At 41.2% G+C, this 6,895-nt stretch overlaps 1 long non-coding RNA gene across 1 annotated transcript; it reads left to right on the plus strand.

Annotated features, from left to right (window-relative positions):
* Positions 1–3,202: 3,202 nt before the first annotated feature.
* LOC103643598 (uncharacterized) lies at positions 3,203–3,979 on the plus strand. The gene is made up of 3 exons (XR_561117.3): positions 3,203–3,270; positions 3,380–3,761; positions 3,838–3,979. It is a non-coding gene; the product is annotated as an uncharacterized lncRNA (long non-coding RNA).
* Positions 3,980–6,895: the final 2,916 nt, after the last annotated feature.

Consider the following 6,895-nt stretch of genomic DNA (forward strand, 5'->3'; position numbering starts at 1 on the left):
TTGCCTTTGCAGCCCTTTAATCTTTATATTTTTGTAAAACATGGAATCAGATGTTGCGCTAAGTTAATGAGATAATATTAGTAATTGTTTAGTTTGTGCAAACTCACCGAGTCAGTGAGGTCATTGCGGTCAAATGTAGTACCAAGTGAATCGAGTACTTGTATCTCCATATTTCTTGCATTGATGACGGCAAGATACCAGTGTGTTCCTCGGATGTTTATCGGAATAAACACCTACAAAATAATTATAAATATTCCATAAAAATAAAATACATGTAAACACTAACCATCTAAATTGCAAACTAATATTTACCATATCATGGTCTAGGTAGAGTAAAACCCTTCGTTCAGCACTACATATTTGTGCCATGTCTGCAATTGGATATAGCTCATCTGTTTTAGTTTTAACATCACCGTCTCGCTTTAGAAAGTTGAACTGAAAAGCATTTTCTATGTGTACACGACCTCCAGATCTGCACTTTAGTTGCTGTGTGGTTTTTATTAAATTTATGTAACAGTCTATCACCTGCAGGTAATTTATGGTTAAAAATACCAGGGTGAGTAAAAAAAATTATACATACCAGGGTCACCAGATGAAAAACTAATCATAGATTACCTCATCACCTATATATGCGCTCGGTTTAAATAGACATTCTATCCATTTCCTTTCCACACAGGCATCATCGATGAGCACGACTTCTACCCTTGGTTCACAAGGGATTTCTTTAATCCAATCGATGAGGGCAAGATCAGCATCCGTGCAAATATAATCTAGGAACAAAACAGTTGTGAGATGAAAGTAAAATCGCTTACAATATAAAACAAATTGATCCCTACAGTATTAGTAGAGATATATAATACCTTTCGGAACAATTACAGTTGCCACCGATTTTTTAGGCTTGTTATGAGACAAGCACACAAGTAAAGATTCATCTACTGATAGTTTATTATCTCTTTGGGTGGTAGGAAGTACAGTATTTTTCTCTTGATCTTCCATCCTCGCGAGACAAAAACCTACAATCATTGATACTATGTTTTACTTGATATATCAATAAAAATGTCTCTACTATAACAAGTTGAAAATATGTCTCAATCTGGTATCACGATTGCCAAATAACCAAGTATAGCAATAGCAAACATATATATTCAATAATATGTAACCAGCTGAAACAAGGTACATGGCAAACATTAGTGAGGACATAAAAGTGAACAACTATTAGTTCAAACAATGTGATTAAGGAACTGATTAAATAGTGATAGTAGATATAACTAACATACAATTGTAATACCTTCTTGGACAGCTATATTTGTATTTAGAGGTGATCCATTATCAAATGTTGCATCCTTGTCCAATTGACTTTCATCAACTCGTACTTCATTTTCTTCCTCTAAAGAATCCATCAAGGAGAAAGAGTCCTGCATACATTGCGAATAAAATCATCTAATCATCTAAATATATTGTACATACATAATTGCTATGGAATCAATATGATAAAATACAAATAGGTCCAGTGGACAATTAGCCCCACCCGGTGATTCCCCTTTTAGGCATCCTATTTCACCCTTTTAGGTTGGTGTTGATTTTGATGATAAAAATAGCTGGGAGTATCTTTTCAAGTTATATTGGTTGGATCTGAAAGGGAAGCATTTACTAACGATTGAAGAGCTAAAAAGTGCAAAGAACTATTGGACTGTTCCTACTACTGCTAGTAGGAGAGAGAAAGAGGAGTCATCTGATGAACTATATGATGCAAGCAATGACCAAGATGCTTACTAAATGGATCTTTATGTTCACATACATAGCAAAATGTCACATTATAAAGATGTATTATCTGGTTTGATTAACTAATAGTCTAATACTACAGAGTATAGACCTCAGATGCTAAATACTTACACTTTCATATCTAATCCTAGCCGACTGGTGACATGCACGATCTAATTATAGCGGATGAGATTAGATGGCGAAGGGGTATGAACCGGTATGCAATTCAACCCGTCCGATGTAAATCCGAAGGCTCAGAATTTTAAGGAACCGTGATCCCACCAGGGCGGTCCGGATCGAATTTAACGGTTTAGATGGACACACTAAAACGGTATGGCTCAAACCAATCGCCACCGTCCATTTACGGATCTATGGTCGCTCTGGCGTCTTCAACCTCACCGGTTCTCTCTCTTTTCTTTCTCCAGCCAACCCGCCGCGGCCGAGCGCCAAAGACACGACAGCGACCACCCGAGCTCGCCGTTCGAGCCCCCGATAAACGGCGCAAACCCTTCTTCTCCCCAAACTCCCTGTCTTCGTCTTCCCAGGTCGGCACCCAGCCTTCTTCTACCATCCGCCCGAGTCTGCGCGCCTCCCAGCGGCAAGTCTCCCTCCCCGACAGCGCCTGGATCGTTGTCTCGCGCACCACCAAAAAAATGCAACGGAGCGAGAAGGGGGACTCACCGTCGATGGAGAGAACTTGGCCGACGGCGTTGCAGAGGGAGGGAGCAGTTCGATGGCGGCACGCAGTCTCGATCTAGGGTCTCTCACGAACGCGGTGATGTTGGTTGGCCGGATGTCCGAGGGACGAACGCGCCTGGATCGTTGGCCGGATGTTCGTTGCAGAGGGACGAACGCGGTGACCACCGGTGATGGGAGGAACACGCGTAGCACAGCCGCACCCAGAGCCGGCGAACATCCGGGCGGACGCTTTATAGGCGAGCTAAGGCGGAGAAGTCGCGGTTGGCAGTTGCGGCGTGCGTACGGGGACCCCGTACTCTACGGGCACCACAGCGGAATGCAAGGGATGATGTTATTCATGACGCCACGACGACGTCACGCCCGCGTTTAATATTAAAGTATTGACCACAGCGGATCGGCATGGGCCCAGTCGCCAGTGACAGCATAGGAGCTGAAGCGCGGCCCCCGAGCGGCAGTGGCACACGACGCGCGCGGATGGCTCTGGGCTGCGCAGTGGACGCGGGTGAGGCTGAAGTGGGCCGCAAGATTTGATTTGGGCCCAGCACGAGAATCACCATTTTCTTTTCTTTTTCTTTTTTCTGTTTTCTCTTTTAATTTATTTAGATCTCAAATTTGAAATTCGAGTTTTTGTTGTGAGTTTCACGTATGGACTAAATACGCGAATTCAAATACTGGTCTAAAATAGTTTCTTTATTTATTTATGTATTTATTTTTTTCTCCTCACTTGCATAGTATTCAAACTTCATTGCTTACAATATTTGCGCCGGGTGTACTCGTGACTCCACTTGGGGCGTTAAGCATAATCGTAAGGTGAATTTCCTTACAATACCATACCACAAGCTGGTTCCACACTTTCACTCACATACGGGGTCCTGCAATCTTCTTTGTTTGACAGATTTTTTTTACTGGAATTGGGCAGTTCAGTGTTGGCGCACTTTGTGCTCAAGGAGCGGCTTGAGAAGCTCGGGGTCCTTGGCTGTGTGTCGTGCATAGTAGGTTCAGTTGTTGTTGTCATGCATGCTCCTGAAGAGCATATGCCTAACTTTGTCAAGGAAATCTAGAACCTAGCTACTCAACCAGGTGAGTCATTGCAACCCAGTCTTGCGCACGACAGTTCGCTGGAGTTGCAGTTCTCACAGAATCTCTCCATCCTGGGGTGTCGATCGTTGGTAGGGTTTCTAGCATATGTGGTGACAGCATTGTTTCTTGTGGGAGCGCTAGTGCTCTTCTTTGAACCTCGATACGGTTAGACTAACATCCTGATATATCTGGGTATCTGCTCTTCAATGGGATCGCTAACGGTAAGTGTGCTTTGAGTGGCTGACGTACAGATTAACTGTAGGAATATTCAGTTACTAAGCTTTCCTGACTCTGTAGGTCGTGAGCATCAAAGCCATTGGTGTTGCCATAAAGCTTACGTTGGATGGGGTGAATCAGGCTGCTTATCCATACACATGGCTTTTTCTTAATTGTTTGTGGGGTTTCTCAAATAAATTACCTGAACAAGGTATGGACATCCTTTTTTCACCCTATTTGCTTCACCCGTGGATGTGTTTTACTGATTGCACCTACATCTTGTAGCCTTGTACTTCTGAGTATGAACTACTAAAAGTTTTTGTTATTCTGCAACATCTACAAGCATATTTTAAGTATCCATTACAAGTTATCAAGAAAACTTGCATCTTAAATTGGTTAGTGTATTTCTAATCGTTGCAGCGTATATCTTAGTTTGAGTTATTCTAAATTTCCTTCTATTTTTGCAGGCATTGGATACCTTTTTTTTCTTATTTGCCAGAATAGTTACTTGTCTGATGTAGCAGAACATTCAGACTCAGAAGATACAAAAAGCAATGGGATCCCTATCAATCCTATTATATATATCATGTTAACTGAAACCAGTGCTCCTATTCTAGACATACACCTGGTTTGAAGTAAAACCTATAACAAGAGCACTGTAAAAAACGTCTAACAGACAAAAAAAGAGTAAACTCATATACAAATTTGTTTAATCTCTAATAGGAACTGCACATCAAAGCACGACTCTGTGTGGTTGTCTTGCAGGGAACTGTCAACCAAGGATCAACTCTTCAGCTGAAAGAACGTGTACACAAGCCAGAGATCATGTTATGCCACCTCAAGCCTTCCTCAGAGCCTTGACCTGAGCAGACAATTCATCAAAGTCTGGCATTTTTGGGTGAACATGCGCACTCCTAGGACCTTCCGGCTGAAGTGATGTGCATCGAGCATGAACCTTCGCATCTTTGCTCGGGCCAACAGATTCAGGTGGTAGCGAGATAGCTCTACCCGTGTTGATGGAAACACAAGTTTAATTGGGCTACATACTATTGACGTCGTGCAAGATACATCTCCGCATGATTAGTAATTATAATTACCAATGTTGGTGATCTCTGCAGTTGTATGGGGTTGTGTCCAATCGTCCCCTTCCCCAGCGTCACCGATAGTATCATGTTCTGTTGCATAAGCTGTTGGGTGTACAACCACAGAGGTATATGTTGGGTCCTCTATGGCGAGAGACACCGGATTCAAAGTGTCAGCTTGTAGTGCTCTACGTTTCCTTATGTACTCTAACTTCCCCTCTTTTCGCCTTGGTGTTTGATTACATAACCTATGGTGTTCATGCATAGACTCCACCACGCCTAGATGTGTTTCCCCACTGCCACTAACAGTTTCATGCACACTACCTGGAATGAGGCATGTCTACGTTCAACCGCATGAAATAAGGTGTTTTTTTGCCTATTTAGTCAAGTGAACAGTCATGTACCTGGTGTCAGAAGGTCTATCGTTGGGACAATGTCATTTGCCTGGACATTTTGTCCCTTCTTTCGTTGACGCGCTTCCCGACGCTTCTTATTGATCATGTTCCTTTGTTCAACGGACAATGTTGCACGCCTTTCTCTAGCCCTTTGAATTTTTTGTTTGATAGAATTACCAACCAGTGAAATGTTTTTAGTAGGGTTTGTTGCGGAATGTGTGAAATCAATGGTGCTACAGTTATCTGGAAAGCTAACTGCGAATTACGGTGAAAGCCAAAAACGGGGTTAATACATACTCATTAATCAACTTCATGATATATTAAAATTACTGGTAAAATTGTCATGTACCTGAACCAAGATGCACATCTGCAAATATTTCAACGTTAACCGCCTCACGTGTCTGATTTGTATTAATGTCTTCTTCATATATATCTATATATATAAAAAGGGTACATGTCAACTTTGTAATTCAGGGGCATGTAGGTATAACAATTAGGAATTTAACTTTTCATCACCTCTGGATGAATTGGGCTTTATCGATAGTGCTTTATTTCGCTGACGTGCTTCTCGACGGTTCTTATTTTTCTCATTCTTTTGTTCAACAGACATCGCATCATATCTTTCCTTATCCCTCTTCCTCTTACGTTCCTTAGCATCGACCATTGGCCCAAGCGAGTTTGATTCATTTTGATCACCTATAATGTAAGTTTGCTTATTAATGTTCCCCTACTTACTACGATTCAATCATCAATTGACACGTGCTAATTGAAATTTTACCTCGAATGATGGTGTTTGAGATGTCTGTGAATGGTTTGTGACCAGCGTTATGTCCCATCTGATCCATAACCACAACAGTGCCATGGAAATATGAGCATATAAACAACAATGCAAGAGGGCCAACAAATATATAGATTAAACATGAGTTAACCATATTGGCCATCAAGGGAGAATAAATTGGGCATTATTAACCAGCATAATATATGGGGTCATAATTAACAAGGACAACTGAACCACTTATAATAACTAAATGCCTGGTGCGGCTGGATTATTGTTCCTAACCCTCAGGCTTGCTCCCAGCATTCTTACTTACCGCCTCCTCCTTGACTGCCTATCAGGCTGATCCCTCGATCCTCGGTGCATTTTATAATAGTAAGTATTACGTATAATAGCGTCGTTAAAATATTAGTGTTACATTGAAAATATGGCACACGAATTTTACATATCATAATGAAGTTTGTCGTTCCAGATCTCTGTTTTATACTATTTTTAACTCCTCTGGCAACGTAGCCTAAATGGAGAACACACAGGATTGACAACTCTTGACATATGTAAGTTTGATGTCATATTATAACACCATGACAATTATTGTATCATAGAATACAGATTTGGCAAAAGATCTAAACTTGATGGGGAAGTGTATTGTTGTATGTTCCGAAGACTCAAGGCACTTTACAATTGCACTCTAGCTACACCTCTTTTCTTCAAGGAATGTAATAGCAAATTGACGATCGTGACCCCGCTCCATCAAAGCTTTCCGAATAGCTGCAATGAATGCCACATTTTGATTACATGTATATGACATTTACTTCATAAGTTATAATGTGAACATAAATTTTATTTTAAGAGTTTTTTTCAAATACTTACGTTCAAAATGATGGGTG

The sequence above is a fragment of the Zea mays genome, chromosome 1 (assembly GCF_902167145.1).
Source record: "Zea mays cultivar B73 chromosome 1, Zm-B73-REFERENCE-NAM-5.0, whole genome shotgun sequence".
NCBI lineage: Eukaryota > Viridiplantae > Streptophyta > Magnoliopsida > Poales > Poaceae > Zea > Zea mays.